At 46.3% G+C, this 23,280-nt stretch overlaps 1 protein-coding gene across 5 annotated transcripts in view; it reads left to right on the top strand.

The window, feature by feature from the left end:
* The window catches only part of TIAM1 (TIAM Rac1 associated GEF 1), a 394,514-nt gene that overhangs the window by 12,077 nt on the left and 359,157 nt on the right, over positions 1 to 23,280 (top strand). For 2 of the 5 annotated variants that reach the window (XM_086675833.1, XM_086675832.1), the window contains exon 2: positions 3,294 to 3,539. The exons of 2 other annotated variants lie outside the window; for them this stretch is intronic. The gene's annotated coding sequence lies outside the window, so the exon portion shown is untranslated. Of the gene's footprint in view, positions 1 to 3,293; positions 3,540 to 13,332; positions 13,404 to 23,280 lie in introns of those variants that run through there. One more of the 5 variants, XM_086675834.1, reaches the window with a different exon arrangement.

Below are 23,280 nucleotides of genomic sequence, written 5' to 3'. Positions count from 1 at the left end.
AAAAGTTACTTTCTGGAATTTAGAACTGGAGAGCTTAATTAGGACATGAGTCAGGTTGGATGGTTTAATACCGTGAGTATTGCAGCAGCCTGTCTGAGTCAGATCTTTGAATTTCCCCCTTTAATTTGAATGAAATCTCTGACATCTAGCAAGTGTTGAAGTGGCTAATGGCTTTTGATTACCTGGCTTCAGCCTTTTGCATTTTCCCTAGACAGTCTGTGGGCTTCCCCCGCCTCCCCCCGCCTTTTATTTTTTTGGTCTGTCTCAGTGATTCTTCCCAAATATCTCATCAATGCCTTTTTTTCCCTTTAATTGTAAAGTATTTCTCTTAGTTACATCAGGCGCCAATAGTAAATGCTGTGTAGCCAAAATCCCAACAATAAATATCTTTCAGTATTGAGATTAAGGGTGATTCTTACTTTCTTATGCATAGTTTTCTCTAACTTAGAAAGATTTTGCAGTGAGGAGGGGTTCCTTTTCTGATCAGCAAATTGCATTAATTAAATACACATTCATCTTTGGGTTGGCGGTGGCTAGTAGAAACTTAATCTTCCAAGTCATATTTTCTTGTTCCATAATCCACTTACACATGGGGATTAATAGCAAAGTGCTCCTCTCCTCGATGAGGACAATGGGAAGAATAAAGAATATGTGTATTCTGGCCTGAGTGAACAAAGATGAGAAAGCCTGTGGGGCAGCCAAGTAGCCCAGTGATTAAATATCAATGGAAGGATTAGCCCCATTGTTGATGGATCCTTTCAGGCAAAGATTGAACCCAGACCCCTAGTCATTAGAAAGTTGCTGACCTTCCAGTGTTGACTGTGTCCCTTTCTTTAGAATCCTTTCCCCAGAGACAGTGGTCTTACACCCATAGTTCCCAACATGGTTGTGCCTCTTGACCTCGGTTTTTCCCTAGGATTGCTTCCTTGCTCGTGATCTAGCCCATCTTCTCTGGAGGTCCCAAAGAATGGATGATTTTCAGGTCAAGTTTAATTCATGTCCGTGTTAGTTTTTTAAGGCTGTTGCAAAAGATACTTCAAACTGGATGTCTTAAGACAATAGAAATTTATTCTCATAGTCGGGTTGCTAGAAGTCCAAAGTCAAGGTGTTGGCAGGGCTATGCTCCCTCCGAAGGTTCTTAGGGAGGGGGGGGTCTTGCTTCTTCCAGCGTCTGCTGGCCCCCAGGTCTTCCTGGGCTTGTGACAGTATCACTCCCAGCCTCAGCCTCCTTCTTCACATGGCAGTTGTCTCTTGTGGCTGTGTGTCTGTCTCTGAATCTCCTCTCTTGAAGGAGGCCAACCATAAGAGACTCTTAAATACAGAGAACAAACTAAGGGTTTGCTGGAGGGTTTGGGTGAAGGGATGGGCCAAATGGGTGATGGGCATTAAGGAGGGCACTTGTTGGGATGAGCACTGGTTATATGTACGTGATGAATCACTAAATTCTACACCGGAAATCATTATTACTGTATGTTAACTGTATATGTATATGTAACTGTATATGTATATGTTAGTTGTATATGTATAACTGTATGTAGCTGTATGTTAACTACCTTGGATTTAAATTAAAAAAAAAAATCTCCTTCTCTCTCTTATAAAGACACCAGCTATCGGGTGTAGGGCCCATCCTCATCCTTTATGACCTAAACTTGGTTACATCTGCAAAGACTCGATTTCCAAATAAGGTCTTATTCATAGGTGCTAGACATGTCCTTTTTTGGGGGGGGACACATTTTAACCCACAAGAGCGTCTAAGCACCACTCCATTACATGGCCTGTTTAAAGCAGGTAGGGACCTGCAATGTGGATGTGTACTTACTGCTAGGAGATTAGATTTTCCTAAAGCTGATAATGTCATCATGAATTTATTACTATTTTTTTTATTGTGGCTTTTTGCTTTTGTCTTTTTAATTTTTTAATTTTTATTTTTTAAATTATTTTTTTAATGTTTATTTTTGAGAGAGTGAGACAGAGTGCAAGCAGGGGAGGAGCAGAGAGAGAGGGAGACATAGAATCTAAAGCAGGCTCCAGGCTGTGAGCAGTCAGCACGGAGCCCCACGCGAGGCTCGAACCCACAAACTATGAGATCATGACCTGAGCCAAAGTCGGATGCTTAACCAACTGAGCCGTGTAGGCGCCCCTGTTTTGTTTCTTTTTAAGTAGGTTCTATGCCCAACGTGGGGCTTGAACTCATGACCCGAAAATCAAGAGTCACTTGCTGTACAGATAGAGCCAGGCCGATACCCGTATGTCACCATGAGTTTAAACTTTCAAAGGCCCTTTGGTCCCAGCCCTGCATTCTGCATTTCATCTCTCAGGACTCTTTTCTCAAATACTTTGAGCCAGTGAAACAGAAATCCCTTTTGCTTTGGGTTGTATCCTGTTTTCTACGTTCCTTCCTTCCCTTCCTTTTTGTTTTTTGCTCACATGGTCTCTAGATCTGGACTATTTATTTTTGAGAGAAAGAAAGAAAGAGAGAGTAAGAGAGAGACAGAGAAGGGGCTTCAGGCCCTGAGCTGTCAGCACCGAGCCCTATGTGGGGCTTGAACTCACAAGCTGTGAGATCCTGACCTGAGCTGAAGTCAGATGCTTAACTGACTGAGCCACCCAGGCGCCCCAGGATTATTCCCATTTTTGCTTTTCCCATCTACCTCTTCTTGTGTCTCAGTGAACTCTTCTTGGAGTCCAAACTCTTTGAATTGATCTTGCTTTCTCTTTGAATTGATCTTGCTTTCCCACAGCTTCACCACACAGAAGCTTGATCTGTGTTTGCCCTGATTTACGACATCAGCAGTCAGTCTGTACGCATGGTGCATGGGTCATTGCCAAGAGGGCAGTCTTTGGAGGACAGCTAAGAGATAAGCCCAAAGCAAGAAAGGGCTGTACTCAGGAGAGACTAGAGACACACAGGCAAATTCTGCCAGGACCCGCTGGCAAGAGGGAGGTGTCTTAGTTGCCGGTGAGCAGTCTTTGGCCAGGATGAGTCTGATGCTGTCACAGGAGTCAAAATGAATGAGGCAGCATGCACTCTGAGGGGAAGGGTGGGTGGGTTTGTGTCCACATCGAGGCTGCTACCTAAGGAAATGTCATAGGCTGGGTGGGTCAGACAGCAGACTTTTATTTCTGGCGGTGTAGAGACTGGAAGTCCTGAGATCAGGGTGACCTCCTGGTTGGATTCTCAGCGTGGGCTCTTCTCCTGGTTCTGTCGCCTTCATCTTATACTGTGGCCTTTCTCGGTGCATGCACATTCAGAGATCCCACGTTTCTTTTCTTTTCTTCTTCTTTTTAATCAGTTCCATCAAGGGGCTCTACCCTCGTGATCTTACCAAAACCCATCTCTCAAAGACCCAGCCTCCAAACACCATCCCACTAGTGATGAGGGCTTCACCACCTGAAATTTTGGAGGACACAGACATTCAGTCCACAGCAGTGAGCAAGCAGCCAGGTACGCAGTTTGGAACCAGAAGAGAAAGAGAAACTAGGAGACACGCAAACAAAAGAATCTAAGTCCATCGTGCCAATATGCCTTTGATTCCAAGGTGAGCTCTTGGGGACCTGGGCTTAGTTAAGGGTTGCCGAGGCTTGGGGACGGGTCGCCAAGGACCGAGCCTGCGGATGGATGGGGAAGAATTTGTGTCTGGATGCTGAAAGTATGCGTAGAAAATCATGGAAGTTCTGAGGGGTGGTGAGGGATAGGGGCAGGGAAAACAGTGAGGGGCTGAGGTGTGCGGTCTTAGGAGAATCCACTTTTGCCTGGAGGTAGGACTACCCAACAGGCCAAGCAGAGAGGGAGACAGAGTGGAAAGGGGATGTTCATGGAGGGGGTGCCTTGGAGTGTGGTTCGCGGCACGTGGTGGGTGTAGGGTTGAGGGCATAGCGCTCATTGCAAATATCCACTGAGGGACAGAGGCAGGCGGCTGGTTCCAGGGAAAGGGAACACGCTGCGGATCGAGTTCTGATAAGGGTCCAGGCCTCTGCTTTGGTATTCTCAAACTGCTTTACTGGGCAGGGGCTGCAGGCAGACCTGAGCAAACATGCAGCTTCTAAATGGGACTTTGAGTTGCAAACATATCAGCTTAGTCTTTAAAATGGAGTTTTCTTTACTGCAGGATTATTAAGAACAATCAAGTGCATTTAAAAGGGGGCATTCTCCCACATTCCTACTGTAGGAACATGTTGATTGCTTTTGGGTTTCTCTGTTCCTTCTTATCCGTAATTAATTGTCATGTCCTTTCAACATATTTGTAACTCCTGCATAGATACAGCTTTGTGTTTTGTTTCTTTTCACGTAACATCGCAGTGTCAACATGTGCATTCTGGCTGCATTGGCCCCCAACTTGTCATTTACGACGATCGCACATTCCAGCGATCATTTACTTAACCATTCTCGTATACTTGAATATTTATCTTGTGGGCTTTTTTTTTTTTTTTTTGCCGCTATTAAATTTTTTTTTTTTTTTTGACGTTCTTTATGTCTGTATTGCCTTTTTTTTCTTTCTTTTTTAAAACTTATTTTTTTCAGGATAAATTCCCAGGATGTGGTATCTGTATTAAATATGGCATTAAAAAAAAAGGCTGTTAATTTGCATTGCCAAACTGCCTTCCAGAAGTCTTGATCTGTTGATCTAGATGAGTCTCACCACAGCGCTGGGTCTTAATCATTTATTCTGTTGCTGTTTTTTTGTTTTTTTGTTTTTAATTTTTTTTAACATTTATTTATTTTTTGAGAGACAGAGACAGAGTGTGAGCGGGGGAGGGGCAGAGAGAGAAGGAGACACAGAATCGGAAGCAGGCTCCAGGCTCTGAGCCATCAGCCCAGAGCCCGACGCGGGGCTCAAACTCACCAACTGTGAGATCATGGCCTGAGCTGAAGTCAGATGCCAAACTGAGCCACCCAGGCACTCCTATTTTGTTACTCTTAATTGAATCTCTCTCTCTTTTTTTGCTTTCAGATAGACTGAAGTTTTTGGGTTTATTGTTTGAACATTGTTTTAAAGTTTTAGAAAACACTGCCATTGGCTTGTCTTTTAATTCCTTAACGTACCCCGTAACAAAACAAATCAATGGAATAAAACAAGGAACAACTTCCTTTGGATTCCTCATCTGTGAGACGTTGAGGTTGAAGCCAGTCATTCCTGAAGGTCTTTCTAGCTTCCAGCATCCTGCATCTGATTTGATGAACCAAAAGTGTAAAAGGGGAATGGGAGGCATCCCTAAGAGTTCCGATGCACCAGCTGGCGAAATGGCTGTAGGTGACCTGTTGTTGGCTGGGTTTTGTTGTTCGTTTATTGACTTTGTTTATTTTTATTTTTTTAAAGTTTATTTATTTTGAGAGAGGAGGCATGAGTGGGGAGGGGCAGAGAGGGGGGAGACACAGAATCTGAAGCAGGCTCCGGGCCCCGAGCTGTCAGCACAGAGCCCACTGCAGGGCTCTAACTCACGAACCGGGGAGACCATGATGTGAGCTGAAATCAGATGCTCCACCAACTGAGCCACTCAGGCACCCCTAGAGTTTATTATGTTTTAGAGCAGTTTTAGGTTCACATTAAAATTGAGCAGAAAGTTCAGAGAGAGTTTCTGTATCCCTCCTGTCCCCACACATACACAGTCTCCCTTGTTATCAACATCCCTCCTGGCGTGTACATTTGTTACATTTGATGACCCTACATTGATGCATGATTGTTACCCAGAGTCCATAGTTCATATTCAAGTTCACTCTTGGTGTTGTAGATTCTGGGTTTGGACAAATGTGTCCAAACATGTCCAATGATGTGTATCTCCCATTAAAATATCGTACAGAATAGTTCCACTGCCCTAAAAATCCTCTATGCTCTGTCTATACGTTTCTCCCTCCTCCTTTGCCCCTGGTAACCACTGATCTTTTACTGTCTCCATAGTTTAGCCTTATCTAGAATGTCATACAGTTGGATTGCGGTTGGCTTTGAGGAAGCTGACGTCACCTTTGAGAGTCTCTCCCCGCTATTTCCTGGCCTTCTGCTATGGTTGCCTCTGGTTTGGGATTTTAGAGTCGGAAGGATTGATAAGGCTCTCCAACCCACGAATCTTGTCTGTGACACCGTGGCTGAAGAATGTTACCTGAGCCTTTGTTGTGGTTTCTGTTATGGAGCCAAGGGAAGAACAGACACCCTGCATCAGAGAGTCCGGGTTCCATCTCCTGTGCCGACTCCCGATTAGCTAGTTGACCTTGGTCAAGCCACTTCCCTCTCTGAGGCTGACCCTATCTGATCCCTCTGTGGAGTGATGTTGGAGCAGTGCGTGCTCCCAGGTTGTAGGGGTGACATGGATACAAGGTGGGCTGGCCTTTGTTAAGCCCCAAAGGAAGGCACAAAAGTCCATCAAAAAGAGCCTGGACAGCCTTGAGCTTGGCTGAGCAAGTGAATTGTTACAAAGTTGTTTACTGCAGGGAATGGAGGTTGCCTCCCTGAAACTTCCAGTGATGGCCATTCTTCTGCCCCCCACGTGCCCCCCGCTGTCCCGGGTCGGGGGAGTAAGTCAACCCCCCAACCTGTAACCACTTACTGTCGGCTCTCATGCCTCCCCCATCTCACTCCAGTGCGCCTTCATCTGTCCTTTGTAGCACGTGGATTCTTTTGTTCTGTGAACACCCGATTCAACACGGGCAAATTTCAGTGTAGACAAGTCAAATGGGCTGAATCGTATCCCGCCCCCCCCCGCCCCCGCCCCCGGCAATTCATGTTGAAGTCCTAAGCCCTGTGCCTTAGAATTTGACTGAATTTGGAGACCAGGTTTTTAAGGAGGTGACTAAGTTAGAATGAGGCTATTACAGTGGACCTAATCCAGTATGAGTCGTGTCCTCATGAAGAAGAGGGAATGTGGGCACGCAAGGAGGCGCCACGATGCTTGAGCACAGAGGGAAGACCACGCGAGGGTGGAGTGGGAAGGCGGCCGTCGGCCAGCCAAGGAGCGAGGCCTCGGAAGAGACCCACCTGCCAGTGCCTCCATCTTGGACTTCTGGCCTCCAGAACTGTGGGAACAGAAATTTCTGTTGTTGAAGCCACTCAGTTTGTGGTGTTTTGTTATGACAGCCCTTGAAAACTAGTCCAGGAAGGTAATGTAGTTTTGTCCCCACTTTCCTGCCCCTTTTCATCAGTGTCTTCCTGCGGCCCCTTCTGTGCTTTCCTTATTGAGCTTTTCTGGGGGAATTAATGGGACTTGCAGGTCAAAGGCCGTCCTTCAGTTTATACTCTCTTCTGGGTAAAGAATGAGTGGCCATTTTTTTTTTTAAAGTAAGTAATTAATTATATAAATGACTTTTATGACTATGACCGTTATGCTTGGCTACCTTTTCTCTTTAAGTTTTTTCTTTCTTTTTTTTCTCCTTTTTAAAATGTTTATTTATTTTGAGAGAGACAGCTCTAGTTGGGGAGGGGTAGAGAGAGAGGGAGAAAGAGAATCCTAAGCAGACTCCATACTCGGTGTGGAACCCGACATGGGGCTTGATCTTACAAACCGTGAGATCATGACCTGAGCCAATATCGAGTTGAACACATAACTGACTGAGCCACTCAGGCACCCCAGAAGTTTTTTATTTTTATTTATTTTGAGAGAGAAATAGAGAGCAAGCGGGTGAGGGACAGAGAGAGACGCAGACAGAATCCCAAGCAGGCTTCCTGCTGTCAGTGCGGAGCCTAATGAGGGGCTTGAACTCACGAACCGTGAGATGGTGACCTGAGCTGAAATCAAGAGTCGGACGCTTAACCGACTGAGCCACCCAGGTGCCCCTATGCTGACTACCTTTTATAGATCCTTTTCTTTGTGCTGGGATCTTTACACTTTATCATTAAAAAAAAATCTCTGCAGATGGGTATTGTTATCCCATTTTACAGATGAGAAAGTGGGGAAGCGAGCCAGCAGATGGCATGAGCAAAGCCATGTGGTGTGGGTTTTGTGGATCCCCAAAAACTACGCTCATCAGCTGATGACAGCACCGGGGTGGCTCTGGGGGGGCTGAGATTGTCGATTCCCCCACCCCCCCTTCAAGGCCACTACATTACCCACCCCCTTCGCATTTATACCCCTCTACTGGTCAGTCCAGTCTGCCCACGTGACCCTGTGCGCCCGAGCAGACTGTTTATTGTGGAATAACCAACCCATTCTCTTTTCTCCTCTCGTTTAACACATCCAATGGCTTGGAGTAGTCTGTCAAAGGTATTTTATTTAGGCAAGGCCGTTTAAGAATGGCAGAAATTTCCTGTTGAGAGGTTTTATATATGTGGTGTGTGTGTGCTCCTGAAGGCAAATGGATGTTTAAGTGTGTGTGAGGCGACGTTCAGCAGGCTCCGGAAGTCTGGGGACCACTTAGGTCTGTAACCCTCACTCTCGCACCAGCTGTCCCGTTCTGCGAGGCCTTCTGGGTTTCCCATTTATGGGCCCTTTTATTGTTATGACACCAGTTTAAATCTGGTGTTTCCATTCCGGGAGGCCTGCTAGGTGGCTGCCTCGAGCAGCCGTGCCGGGTTCGACGTATGCAGGCCGCGAGCCTCCTCCCCCTGTCACTTCTTGTGGAAAATCCATTTTTGGTGTTTCGTTTCAGTTAAGAAAAGCATAGAAATCTTTCCGGGACCCCCTCCCCCCTTCCTGCTTAAGGCTAAAATTTCAGGCTGTGACAGTGGAGGCCAAATCTCTCTCGAAACAAAGGCAGCACTAATCAAAACGTTGTGATATGCACGTTTCTTTTGGGAAAAAAAGATGATCTCTTAGAGCGTGTCACATGGACTTTGTTCCGTGAAATCCCATGATGTTACATTTGCATGGCATCCGCATCCTGTGTCATCATCCTTAGAATTATCGATATTGTCGGCGAGGAGAGCTTTGCTGTAGACGCGGGGGGATCTCACCCGCGTTTTGCAGAGAGGAAGCTGGTCATCAACATTTGTGTGTATACGTGCTTATTTAGTGAAATGGCAACACAACACACATACAGAAAAGCGTGCATTTTTGGAAGCATCTGATTGGATGGATTCTTACAAACGACATACCGGTGTAAGCGGCGCTCAGATCCAGAACCTGCTAAGAACTCAGAACCTTCCTGTGGTCCCGTCCTGTGAGAATGCCCCGAAAGGCAGCCCCAGACCTGACTTGTAACACCACGGCTTGAGCTTCACCCTTGATAATCATGGTAATCAATAAGGATAATGATTTTTCATCCCGTGTTTTGGATACGCTTTGCGTTTCTGCCTTTCCGTGGTTTCCGATAGATGCTCTGATAAAGTATACACGAAGGTAACTACTTTTCTTGGTCTCTTGTGAATCCTTGCTGTATCGCTTTATGTAAGTAAAGGTGTGTATTCTGATTTTTGCACTCTCCAGGAAGACAGCATCCCATCCTTGCTTCTCTACACCTTCCTCTACAATGTCCCTTCGTCTCCCCATTCAGTCCTACTATCCCTGCCACTGGTCTTATGTAGTGAGTTGGGTGGTGTCCCCCAAACTCATGTCTGCTAGGACCTCAGGATGTGACCTGGCTTGGAAGCAGGGTCTTGGCAGATGCAGTTTATTTTTTTTTTTTTAATTTTTTTTTTCAACGTTTTTTATTTATTTTTGGGACAGAGAGAGACAGAGCATGAACGGGGGAGGGGCAGAGAGAGAGGGAGACACGGAATCGGAAACAGGCTCCAGGCTCCGAGCCATCAGCCCAGAGCCTGATGCGGGGCTCGAACTCACGGACCGCGAGATCGTGACCTGGCTGAAGTCGGACGCTTAACCGACTGCACCACCCAGGCGCCCCATAGATGCAGTTTATTAAGAAGAGGTCATGTGGGAGTCAGCTGGGCCCAAAACCTGATGATTCAGATTCAGAGACATGACACGATGGGAGGGGGCTGGAGTGATGCAGGCAGAAATTGAGATGATGTGCCTACAAGCTGTGATTGCAGGAGCCACCAGAAGGTGGACGAGATGGGGAAGGGGCCCTCCCTGGAGCCTCCAGTTGGAGCACAGCCCTGCCCACATCTTTGTTTTAGACTTGTCTCCAGAACGGTACCCACATTTCCAGTCTTTGACATCATTTGGTGTGTGTTGCTTTGTTACAGCAGCTCCAGCTGACTGATACACTCTACTTACCCTCTCTCCTGGCTGCATATCACCGCCTCCTCCCTGTCGCTGCATCTTCTCCATGGAGGTCAGCCATCCGTCTTAACACATGTCTGATCACGTCAGTCCTGGTTATAACCTGTCTGAGTTTTCCCCAGTATTCATTGGGTGAAGCACCAAGCTTCTTGATCTGGCGTATGTGCCCTGCTCTGCCCCTTCTTTTTTTTCTTTCTTTAAGTTTATATTTTGAGAGAGAGCATGCGTGCGTGCAAGCGGGAGAGGGACAGAGAGAGAGAGAGAGGGAGAGAGAATCTTAAGTAAGCTCCACGCTCCGCTTGGAGCCTGATGTGGGGCTTGATCCCACAACCCTGGGATTATGACCTGAGCTGAAATCAAGAGTTGGACTCTTAACTGACGGAGCCACTCAGGTGCCCACTGCTCTGCCCCTTCTGCCTCACCTCTCGCTCGCCCCAGCCTTGCTGACTCAACCCCGAAGTGGACACAGATTGGCAGCTACCAACGGGGTGGCTGAGTCTGGATTGAAGAGTGCCAGATGTGACTTTGAATTTGATGTACGTAGCTGGCTCTTCTGGGCTCCAGTGGTCCTCGACTGTCCTCGTTACTCTGCTCGGAAGTTCTTGCATTTAAACTACCTTCCTGGCCGCCAACGTGGTCCACGTTACAACCTCCACTCACAAGTCCACAAACATAACATGCTCCCACATGTGCAGCTGCAGGGCTGTCGTGGTTGCAGTGCTCGGTTTGCATGGTCTGCTTGTCCACTTATTCACAGAATGACCTTGCTCCATGCCTCAGTTTTCTTATCTGTCAAATGGGGATAACAATAGTACCCACCTGCTAGGGCTGTTGTGAGGAGTAAATGAGTTAATTCCTGTAGATGTTTCCAATGGGCTTGGCACCCAGTAAGAAGCTCAAAAAGTGTTGGCCCCAAACTTCTGAGTAGCATTTTCTCCCCTTCGGGTCTATTCTTGCTTACTTTTTAAGGTTCAGTGCAGGCACCGTTATCTCTTGAAAGCTTTCCAAGATCCTCTCTGCTGCCATAATCACCCATTGTCTTCTTTTAATACGTTCGTGTGTCTCTTTTCATTGGGGCCCCAGGAGGTCTTGAGGGCAGGTCCATTCTAGATTCTGTTCTGGAAGCCTTTGCTTGCTCGGAAGAGAATAAGTAATGATCTGAGTGTCTTCCCAAGTACGGGGATGTGCCCGGGCTGGACCTCAGACTCTCCTGTCAGCTGCAAATGCTTGTCTGGTGGCTGTTGTGGTCCCATGGGGACGTGTGGAGAGTCTGAACCCCAAAAGAGATCAGGGCAATAGGAAGGGAAAAAAGACTTGGGTGGAGAAGCAGCCGTCAGGCTGACTTGACAGTTAAAGGGACCTGCTGTGGGCACATGAGTGGCTCAGTCAGTTAAGCATCCGATTTCAGCTCAGGTCATGATCTCACGGTTCACGAGTTCTAGCCCCGCATCAGGCTCTCTGCTGTCAGGACAGAACCTGCATCAGATCCTGTGTCCCCCCCTCCCTCTCTCTGTCCCTCCCCGGCTTGTGTGCTCTCTTTCTCTCTCAAAAATAAATAAACATTAAGCAAAAAAAGGGACCTGCCGTGATCCCAGAGCTCCCATGGGATCTGATAGCCAGGGGTCTCTGGGGAGAGGGGGGAGGGGTGGGGAGTGGGCACACTTATTACCCAATCCACAGTGCCTCAAATGGGGTCATTTTCCCACTAAGCAAATGGGGTCATTTTCCCACTCAGCTTCACAAAGCTCAATTTCGATACCTTTCATGAATTTTAATCAGAGTATTGAAATAACTTTCTTCTAAGGTGATATGAGAAAAAATTGGGTTAGCGAGAACTTCCTGGATCAACTTAGAGCAACAAAGACCCTGAGTAAAAACTGTCAAACACGGCAGATACGCTAACAGTGATGATTCCTTTAGGGCTCGTGGGGTGCTGGAGACTCAGTGATGGGCAGGCAGAAGTGAAGATTCTGAAGTGCTGATTTTGGATTCTTTGGTTTATCCTGGAACTTGGAACAGGGCAGGTCATGAACGCAGGGACTCAGTTTCCTGTAGTTAAAGATGTCTGCTCTCTCAGTGCAGGCACTGAGATTTAACGACCATTTATTTATTTACCTATTTATTTATTTTTTAATGACTTTCTAATAAGGCGTGGGGCTCCACAAAAGACAACGTCCCCTGGCCAGAGTGTAGGGGGCTTAGATGTTACTAGTGAGTTTGGACACATTTTGTGTAAGCCCTTAGCATGTTTTTTTTTTTTTTTTACTTGGGAGGTAATATTTTGTGTTTTCTATCATATTGAGGGTGTTGGTTTTGGACCTGAAACTCAGGACCCTGGAGAGGTTCTCCCGATTCCAGGCAGTTCTTTCCAAAAGACTGGAGGGCATCTTTGTCCCTTGAAAGGGCCATGAAAAGGAAAGCTTAGCATGTCCTAGAATTGGGCATTTAGAACCTCAGGAAATCCTCACACTTCAGAAGTTCTGTATCGAGCCTCGTTTCCTCCTGGCTACGTGTATAGTCAGAGGGGCTCTAGCTCTACTGCCCACTCTGGTGACTGCCAGCCACATGTGGCTGCCGAGCCCTTGAAATGTCTGAATTAGGATGTGTTGGACATGTGAACTACAGATCAGATTTCGAAGACTTAGTAAGAAAGACTTAGTAAGAAAAATCTCAACTGCTTCTCAAAAAAAATTTTTTTTAAGGTAGAAATTCTTGGGGCTCCTGGGTGCCTCAGTCGGCTGAATGTTGGACTTCAGCTCAGGTCATGATCTCACCGTTGGTGAGTTCAAGTCCTGCGTCGGGCTGTGTGCTGACAGCTCAGAGCCTGGAGCCTGCCTCGGATTCTGTGTCTCCTCTCTGTCTGACCCTCCCCCGCTCACATTTTTTCTCTCTCTCTCTTTCTCTCTCAAAAATAAATAAACATTAACATTTTTTTTTAAAAAGTAGAAATTCTTCTTTGCTTTTAGTTTAATTTTTTTATGTAAGCAATCTCTATGCCCAGTGTGGGACTCGAACTCACCACCCTGAGATCAAGAGCTACGTGCTCCACTGACTGAGCCAGCCAGGTGCCCCTCAATAACTTTTATATTGATTATATGTTGAAATAATATTTATGATATATTGGGTTGAATAATATCGGTTATTGTATTTAGTTTTACTTTTTTTTTTTTTTTTTTTTTTTTACTTTTTTTTAAATGTAGCTACTACAAAATTTGAAGTGATGTTTTTATTGGATAGCCTTGCTCTGGACAGTGACCGCCTACTTATTTTCCTGGGGTAACTTGCAAGAGTGGGTGAGTTATCTCTTATTTTAGGAATATCTTAGCTCTGACGGGCCTTGCAAAGCATGTTGGAAGCCAGGGTTTGGGGAAAATGACAAACAGGGGGGAGCCACTTCCGAAACAACGAGTTTTCCTAACTAGCTCATTGGAAAGACAGAAGGATTTTCTCTGCAGCAAAATTAATTTAGGCAATGTTGGACGATCGGGTAGACATGGTATCAGCACCTACTATGAGTGATCATAGGGCCCCAAATTTCATTGTTTGACTCCCCTTTAAAAGCTTAGGAATAAAGAAATGAGAGTAGTCCCCCACGAGAGTTTAGGAAAAATGAATCAGGAGTGTGTAAGCTGTAGCATAGCGAAGGAGAGGAGACATCCCGTATCAAGGTGAGATTTCATATGCTGGTTTGTCGTCTCCGTAATAATGCGTCAGTGCTGGGCTGTTTGGGTGGGGGCATCTGAGACCGAGCCTGGTTTAGTTGGTCCAGAGGGAGGTTTCCGTGAAACCTCTACTCTTGCTCCTTGGCCAGAGTAATGCGTTAGCCCTAGCATCATTAAAGGGCTCTGCAGGAGAATGAATGATAGGCCTGTTCGCCAGGCTTGCTGTTGGTTTCGCGTTTGTTTCCCTTGCTGCTGGTTGCTGATTTGTTTCTCCCGATGGATGCCAAAATCCTTGCCATGAGAGATCTTGTTTCCTTTTTCTAAACTCCTGTATTGTTGGGGCGCCTGGCTGGCTCAGTCGGTGGAGCCTGTGACTCTTGATCTTGGGGTTGTGAGTTTGAGCCCCACGTTGGGTGTAGAGATGACTTAAACACACCAACAAACAAAACTCCTGTGTTGTTGCACATAATACGCACCGTCACTTGGTGTTTGTTAGTTGATACAGTTAGTGGCTAATAAAAAAACCCCAAAACCAGACCATCCTCTTTCCTCCCCTCCTGCCCTCCTTCCCCTTCTGGCCCTACTTTCTCCATTTCATCTATGCTCTCTCCTTCCCTCCATTTCGTTACTGCTTTTTATTAATTTCTTTTTCCCTCTAAGGTCTGGGTTACATAGAGAAGTCCTGAAGAATGTGTGTTTAACTGGCCGGTCCGTGCCCTTTCTTTTTCTAATAAAGCCTGGCCTTAACTGGGTGTCACTTTAGTGTTTTCTTTGACCACCTCTGCCCTTCCTTGGGCACAGTCTCCTCACACAGGTGGCCGTGGGGGTGGAGGGCCCTCACGTGGTACCCAGTGGCTGGCTCAGCACAGACTTGCCTTGGACAAGGGCCAGGCCCGGGGCTGGAGCTGGGCAAACACTGTTCCACTGGGAGCTGATTGGATGGAGGCCCAGGGTGGAGTACCCATGGGCTCAATGGAGGCCTGGTTTTACTTAAGATATTCCAAAGAGTGAAGGGGGAAGTAAACAGTCTGCTAATTAAATCTGTAGGTGGCCGTAAATTCAGAGGTGTTGCAAAGCCCTCTGCACACATCGAGGACGTTGGGAAAACACAAAGAGCCGTAGAAAGGTGAGGCAAGGCTTGGGGAGATGAGATTCCGCCTGGAAAAGTACAAGCCGCCATCTGGAGAGCAATTAGCCATGGTAGTGTGCTCCGTGGGGCGTAAGTCAGTGGCGCTGTGATTGACTTGGAGCCAGAACCGTTAAGTCCTGTTTCTTGTTCTTGATAGTTAGTAGTAATCATTTATTTTTTTTAACCCCTAAATGTATTGCATAGGAATCAAGCCAGTCCCACTATACTCTGTGTTTGTAAGGCTTGGCCTGAAGGGTGAGCAGATAAGAAAGAAGTGTGTTCCTCATATCACTTGCCCTCTGCTTACGTTTCCTTTGGCTGTGTACCCCTAGTGTGGCCAGGGGGCCAGGATCTTGGAGATTGGTTCTGAGCACTGGAAGCATGGCTGGCCAGCTGGTGGGGGCAGGCGCCTGCTTGGTGTAGATCGGAAGGCACCTTGCTTCTGGGTGGGTGTAAGTCCACCCGGAGGGCACGTGCAGTTGGTCTCAGGGGCACCCCTCGGTTTATAGGTTTATAGATCTGCCTCAGCCTTTGTGGCCTTGCTTCTTCCTAGGATCACCATAATCATACAAATATGCTTGTAGTGCTCTGCACTGACTTCCATTGGCCAGTTTGAAAAACTAAACCTAGTGATGGGGAGACACGATTGCCTTGAGGGTGAAGAGCTGGTTTTTGGTGTTAGATCTGTCTGTTCAAGTCTCTGGGCAATCTTGACCACCTTGCTTCATTTCTTAGCTGCCATTTCCTTATCTGTTAAATGGCAACCATAGGGTTGAGGAGGTATTCTAGATGGAGAACTTTGCTCAGTAGGGAACTTCAGCTGGATAACCATTCGCCATCCTTGAAGTAAGTGCAGGTCATGTTCAAAACCTTTTCGGTATGAGTTCAGAGGAGACCCTCCCAGGTGAGGTTGTCCTGGGAGGTGGCACTGAACAGTGGACAAGAGCCACGAGAGCAAGGATGTATCTGGTCCTGCCGTGCTCGTGCTTGGACAGGACCTAAGTTCACTTGTGAGTTTCCTGATGTGGTTGTTTGAACGCCAAGTTATCCTCTTGCCTTCCGACGTGCTAGAGTAAATAAACGTTTGCAGGGAATTTACAAAAGCAATGATCGCGGCCAGTAAACCATGTGATGGTCATGATGGAGACTGATTGGGGGGGTGGTGGCGGTCACAGAAGGTTTGGATCTTGCCTGCGAGAGCATTTTGCATTGTCTCTTGTGGACGTTCCTCTGAGAAGGAAGGGGCACGACCCAGCCTTTCTCTGGAGCTGGAGGAGGAAGATGGCCAGGTTGGAGGTGTCAGGCTTACTGTGCATAAACACGTGTCTGCGTGTGCCGCTTTGCAGTGACTGTGACTCTCTGTGTTTGAGGAAGGACTTCTGGGGAGAAGGGTGGGGCTGCTGGGTGACCTGATTTGTTCCCTCTGTTCCCTTCTGGCCTAGACTGGGCAGGTAGCCCTGACCCACAAGGTCTTAAACTGCCCGAAAGGAAATCCATTTGCTGATAGGGAAGATACACTTAGAGATAAAGAAGAGAATGTTTTGTTACAGCTTCCTCCTCTGCCTGCCTCCAGAGCTGGTGACTGGACCATTCTTTCTGGGTTCCTGAAATCTCATCCTTGGAACTCAAACCCCGACCATAATTACCCTGGTGACTGTCTCCTAATTGTTTTATCTGCCTTCATTTTCTCTTCCCTTTCCAGTGGGACCGAGGAGCCTTTGAGGACAGGCCTCAAGACCTCTCTTTATTTTCCACCACACAGGACTCCCTAAAAACCTGGCTGAAGGATTTAAGAGGCGTTTCATTTCTATAATTTTTTTACTTATTTATTTTTATTTTAAAAAAAAATTTTTTTTTCAACGTTTATTTATTTTTGGGACAGAGAGAGACAGAGCATGAACGGGGGAGGGGCAGAGAGAGAGGGAGACACAGAATCGGAAACAGGCTCCAGGCTCTGAGCCATCAGCCCAGAGCCTGACGCGGGGCTCGAACCCACGGACCGCGAGATCGTGACCTGGCTGAAGTCGGACGCTTAACTGACTGCGCCACCCAGGCGCCCCTACTTATTTATTTTTAAAAGCCTGTTTATTTATTTTGAGAGATAGAGGGAGAGAGTGTGTGTGTGTGAGGGGAAAGGGGCAGAGATAGAGAGGGAGAGAGAGCATCCCAAGCAGGCTCCATGCTGGCAGCACAGAGCCTGATGGAGGGCTCAAACCCACAAAACAGGAGATCATGACCTGAGTTGAAATCAAGAGTTGGATACTCAACCAACTGAGCCACCCAGGTGCCCTTAAGATTTTTTTTTAATGTTTACTTTACTTATTGAGAGAGAGAGAGAGGGGAAGAGAGAATCTCAAGTAGGCTCAGCACTGTCAATGCAGAGCCTGACTTGGGGCTCGATATCAGGAACCGTGAGATCATGACCTGAGCCAAAATCAAGTCGGACGCTTAATGGACTGAGCCACCCAGGCGCCCCACATGTCTGTTACTTAAATAATGAATTGTTTGTAGTTAAAAAAAAAAAAAATTTTTTTTTTTAATGTTTATTTTTGAGAGAGAGAGAGAGAGACCGAGTGTGAGCAGAGGAGTGGCAGAGAGAGAGGGAGACACGGAATCCGAAGCAGGCTCCAGTCTCTGAGCTGTCAGCACAGAGCCCGGTGCGCAGCTTGAAGTCACAGACTGTGAGATCATGACCTGAGCTGAAGTTGGACGCTTAACCGACTGAGCCACCCAGGCGCCCCTAGATTGTTTGTAGTTTAAATTGCCTCTGTCGGGAGTCTGTAGGACTCTTTATTTTGAGCGCTTTCCACTAGGCTTTGCAACTATGGCACCGCTTCTTGCAAAGTTGAGGTGGGTGAGTGTCCTGTGATGTTGGGCCTTCCCTGAGGGTCTAATAACCTGGGTCTCCCCCAGCCCCCCTGCCAAAACTTGCTTTCTAGAACATGCCTGGGTGTCAGCATGAACGAGTTCCAGTGAGTATGATGATGAGCTGTAGCTCATGGTGAGGCAAGGAAGCCCCAGCTGCTGGGTCCGCAGGGGTGACCGCCTCTGGGCAAGAGTGTGTTAAATTGATTCTCTGAGCTGCAGCCCACCTCTCAGGTGTCAGCTCCTAAGTGGGTGGCCCTGGCGTCTTTGGGAGTTCTTGGAAGCCTGACAGAAGACCAGGAAACAGAGACCACAAGCTTTTGAGAATCCCACAGATATGCTGTGAGGGTAAAGTATGTGATGATCTATGTGACCCCCCCCAGACTTACTGAAGGATTCCTTCATGTGGGTATTGGAGTCGTGTGTAAGACTGGGAAGCATTAATATCTTATTTTATTTTTACTATTTATGTGTGTATGTATGTATGCATTTATTTATTTAGTTTTATTTTTTATTTATCAACGTTTATTTATTTTTTTTGGGACAGAGAGAGACAGAGCATGAATGGGGGAGGGGCAGAGAGAGAGGGAGACACAGAATCGGAAACAGGCTCCAGGCTCTGAGCCATCAGCCCAGAGCCTGACGAGGGGCTTGATCTCACGGACCGCGAGATCGTGACCTGGCTGAAGTCGGACGCTTAACCGACTGCGCCACCCAGGCGCCCCTAGTTTTAGTTTTTAAATTAATCTCTACACCCATTGTAGGGCTTGAACTCACAATCCTGAGATCAAGAGTCATATACTTTACTGACTGAGCCAGTCCAGTGCCCCTATATTGTTTTATTTTTCATTTCATTTTATTTATTTTTTAAATACTTGTGGGGAATCTTTATTTATTTGGAGAGAGAATGGGTGGAAGTGAGCAAGGTGCAGAGAGAGAGAGAGAGAGAGAGAGAAGGAGAGAGAGAAGCAGGGCTCACCTGAAGGGGGTGGGGTGGGGCTTGTGCTCACCGGATGCGGGCCTCAAACTCAACAAACCATGAGATCATGACCTGAGCTGAAGTTGGACATTTAATCGACTGAGTCCCCCGGGTGCCCCGCGATTCTTTTTCTGTTCACAATGATGTAAAAGATTTAGAAGGTCATTAATTTGTCAAATGAACTCAGCTGGTGGAGCCCCTGGCCACAGACAAATAGCTACGTATAAGCTGGACCAGAAGTGTCCACCGCGCGCAGTATGTGTTCATCAGAGTCAGTAGAAACAGATGATTGGGCTTGTGCTCTCTGCTCTTTACTGCCTCTACTTACCTCTTGTCCTTCCCTTCTTAGTCCGCTGTTGTGGGTTCCTGATCGTGTTTGGTTATTTGTCTGCTCAAAGCCAGTGGTGCTGTGTGGGAGCACATATCTGCTAGCCAGGCCCTAACAGGAAAGCATGGCTATAAGTGCCTGGGTGATGAGGCCAGGTGAACCAGGTTCAAAGTCACCAGGTGATGAGGCCAGGTGAACCAGGTTCAAAGCAAGTATGTTCACTTGGGTGGGGTATTTAACATCTGCCCCCCCCCCCCCCCCGTTCTTTCTTCTTGTGCAAGATGAGGGGGGGATAATGAGTCCCTCATGTAGGGTTAATAGCACAGACTGGCATCAGACTGCTTGCGTTTGAATTCTGGCCCCACTGCTGCGGCTTCATAACTTTGAGCAAGTCACTTGACTCTGCCTCAGTTGGTGAATCTGCAAAATAGGATGCAAATAGTATCTCACCGGAATGTTGGGAGGAGTAAATGGCTCATATGATAGACGTTTAGAGTAGGGGCAAGGCAGACACCAAGTCTGTGTAACTTTTTGGTTTAATGAACTACCTATAGGGACATTACATAATAAAATGAACATAAAACACTTGGGCATAGTATGGGCTCAAAACACTTTCTAATTAGATTTTCCATTTTCCTGTTTCCAAGCTCTCAGGGTCCATAGCATCACCAGCAAATGAAGGGAAGGCGAGGAGGACAGAGCATTGGCCTTGGAGTTAGAATTGACTTTTGGGTTCTGGTTCTGGCATACACTAGCCATGGAATGTGATTCTGTCTTGGCTTTTTTGTCATCTGAGCGATGGGAATCATGAGGCCTGGAGGGTAAGCTGGGTATGCATTATTATCTCCGCTTTATTGAGGACCAGACCGGGCTTCAGAGATTTGCCCACAGTCACACAGTTCGGGAAGAGCTCACTGAGGCCCACAAGCCCTTCAGACTGTGTCCGGGATTGTCCAGGAGTCCTCCTTTATTTCGTCATGCTGCTGCTCTGCAATGGTGTTCTTTTTCTCTTAATTTCCAAGGCCAGACACCTTCCTTCAAGGAGTCGTAACTGGGTGCTTCATATGACTTGACCTCAGTTGAGAAGTTCTGCTGCTTGGATCAATGCATTGGCTTCTTTTCAATCTCTTTTCATGGCACTATTTGCGATTTCTCCTGTAAAAGCATGGACCTATTTAACTATTCAGCTCATTAAGCTGTAGTTAGTGAACACTGCACCTAATAAAGTTTCAGGGGGCCCTATTCCATGTCTTGGTCTGCCTGTGTTCTTTGATGACATTTGTAAAGAGGAAATCCATGCAACAAGATGTTTCGTTTGATCCCTTCTCTTTGCAGGTGCTTTGGTAGGGCGTGAGAAGTTGAAAAGAGCAGTCTTGGGTGCCATGACAAAGCCGTCTGTAGCCCTGAAGGATGACGGTCCATCGAGAATGATTGAGACTGTGCAGAACTTCCTTTTACAGATAGTCAGTGAATTACAGATTTGGTGGTTGTGGCTTAAACGCTGGTCATGTTGAGCTACTGGGTGATACTAGTTATCAGGATGGAGAAACAAAATGTTAAAATGTTACTGAAATTGCTCAAATCAGAAGAAACTTCCCAGTCATCACCGTTTTCCATTCTTTTTGTTTTCTGTCCACCCTACCACCTGTTTTCAACTCTTGATATTTATTGCCAGGGATCCCATTTGGATAAAACTATTTGCAAAGGGCAGCTTCAGTTGAAACAATGGAAGCCTAAGGCCCAGAAACAAAGACTCTCCTAGAACATACACAAGTATGTTTAATAATTTCATCCTGGGGACATGACAGATAATTTCTTTCTTTGTATATTTATTTATTTTGAGACAGAGAGGCGGAGGACAAGTGGGGGAGGGGCAGAGAGAAGGCGAGTCAGAACCTCAAGCAGACTTTGAGCCCTCAGTGGAAGCCCCATGTGGGGCTCAAACTCACGAACCGTGAGATCGTGAGCAGCTGAGATCAAGAGTCGGATGCTTAACCGACTGCACCACCCAGGCTCCCCATGACAAGTAACTTCTTAACGATTAAAGTCCCTGCTGGCCTTTACTTCTTCAAGAGGCCCAATTGTGTACACGTGTTTTAGGTCCTCATTTGTGATGTCAAAACCAAAGGTCACAGAGGTGAAGTAATTTGCCCAAGGTCACACCTGTAGCGAGTGCTGGAGCCTTAGGTTTTCTGGAATTTTAGAATATGATCTTTAAGAAAAACTCTAAAAACTATTTTCTAATTTAAATGAAGACTTCCAGCTTGATTTTTTTTTCTTTTTTTTTTTTTTTAGCCAGCGTTTTGTGATTTCCAGTTATCTGACCTGAAAGTAGAAAGCCAGGATCATTACGAATTTTAGGATAAGTGTACTTTTTAGAGAAGGTGGTGGCGTTGAGGTCATTGAGAGTAAATGTGGCAATCTGTTCCACGTTAAGAAGTTCGGGAATAAACAAGCATAAAGCCACTTGATGTGTGAGTTCATATACTCGTGGAAGGAAAGGAAGCAGGCGTGGATCATTTATCAAGCACCTGCTCCATGGCAGGCTGTGCTCTTTCACTCGTGCTGTGTATATACCCCTGACGTTTGTAACGTTTGTAAGCCATGGGTCCTTTTCAGGATTTATTGTCACCATATGAAGCAGGTGTTGTTTCGCCTGTGGAAAAGGTGGCAGACGCCTGAAGGGTTTGTAATTGGTCTGGTGTGGGGAGTCAGTGGGTGAAGCCAGTCTTGAATTCAGCATCTGATTCCAAGACCAGCGTTCTTCCCCTGCCTCGCAGCTTATGTTACATAATGTTTCTTTATGTTTATATGCAATATAAATCTCTAATCGGACGTCTGGGAAGTGCTTTTGGCCAGCTTTGTTGCCTCAGCTGTCTGAAAGGAATGGCTTTCATAAACACGGAGCGGGAATTGGATTTTCACTTTGTGATAATTCATATTACAGAAGTGGGAAGGGCCATTACCCCGGGAATTCCGTTAATCCCTGAAGCTGTGGGTCTTGAATGAGTTGGTTTGCCCTCGACTGTTCCATTTTCCCCCCTCTTTTGATATTTAATGCCACGTATGCCTCTTTATAAAAAGAGAAATTTCATGAATGAAAATTTAGAACTCGAAAGAAGAAATGGAACCTCACCCGTAAACTCACTGATCTTAAATAACTGTTGTTAGTATTTCTGTTTTTTTATTGTGGTAAAATACATGTAACAAGATTTACCATTTTAAGCACTTGTAAGTGTCCAGGTGAGTGGCATTAATACACTCACATTGTTGTGCAGCCGTCTCCACCATCCGTCTCCACAGCTTTTTCCCCTTCCCAGACTAAACCTCCACACCCATCAAACACTAACTCCCCAACCCCCCACTCCCCAAGTTCCTGACTGCCTCCATATGCTTTCTGTCTCTATGAGTTGACTGCTCTAGATATCTCATGGATGTGGAATCATACAGTATTTGTCCTTCTGTGATCGGCTCATTTCTCTTAGCGTAATGTCGTCAAGGTTCGTCCATGTTGTAGCCTGTCTGAATTTCCTTCCTTATTAAGGCTAATCATATCCCATTGTGTGGATATACTACATTTTGCTTATCCAGTCATCACATGATGGATGCTTGGGTTGTTTCCATATCTTAGCTATCGTGAATAATGCTGCTACGAACATGGGTGCACTAGTATCTTGAGTCCGTGCTTTCATTTCCTTTGTGAATACACCTAGAAGTGGAATTGCTGGGTCATATGCTAATTCTATGTTGAATTCTTTTGAGGAACGGCCATGCTGTTTTCCACAGTGGCTACGCCATTTTGCATTCCCACCAGCTGTGCACAAGGGTTCCAGTCTCTCCACCTCTTTGCCATTTCTTGTTATTTTCTGTGTTTTATTAATGGCCATTCTAATGGGAATGGGGTGGTATCTCATTGTAGTTTTGGTTTGCATTTCCCTAAGGATGAGTGTTGTTGAGCATCTTTTCCTGTGCTTATTGTTAGTATTTAACCAACTAGTACATCCTTCCAGGGTTTACCTTGGCATCTGTTTTTATTGCACGCATGTGATCGTGGTCCACACAAAAAACTATGTTCAGTATGTTGCATATTTTCCACCAACCATCATCATCAACAGGTTTAGTGTTGCAGTAAAGTGTGAAGGTGGTTGGTTAGCTGGCTGGTTGATTTATTTATTTATTTGAGAGAGATTGTGGGCAGGAGAGGGGC

This window comes from Puma concolor, chromosome C2 (assembly GCF_028749965.1).
Source record: "Puma concolor isolate L17-30 chromosome C2, mPumCon1.1.hap2, whole genome shotgun sequence".
NCBI classification, from domain to species: Eukaryota; Metazoa; Chordata; class Mammalia; order Carnivora; family Felidae; genus Puma; species Puma concolor.
This window is presented reverse-complemented; position numbering and strand designations above follow the sequence as displayed.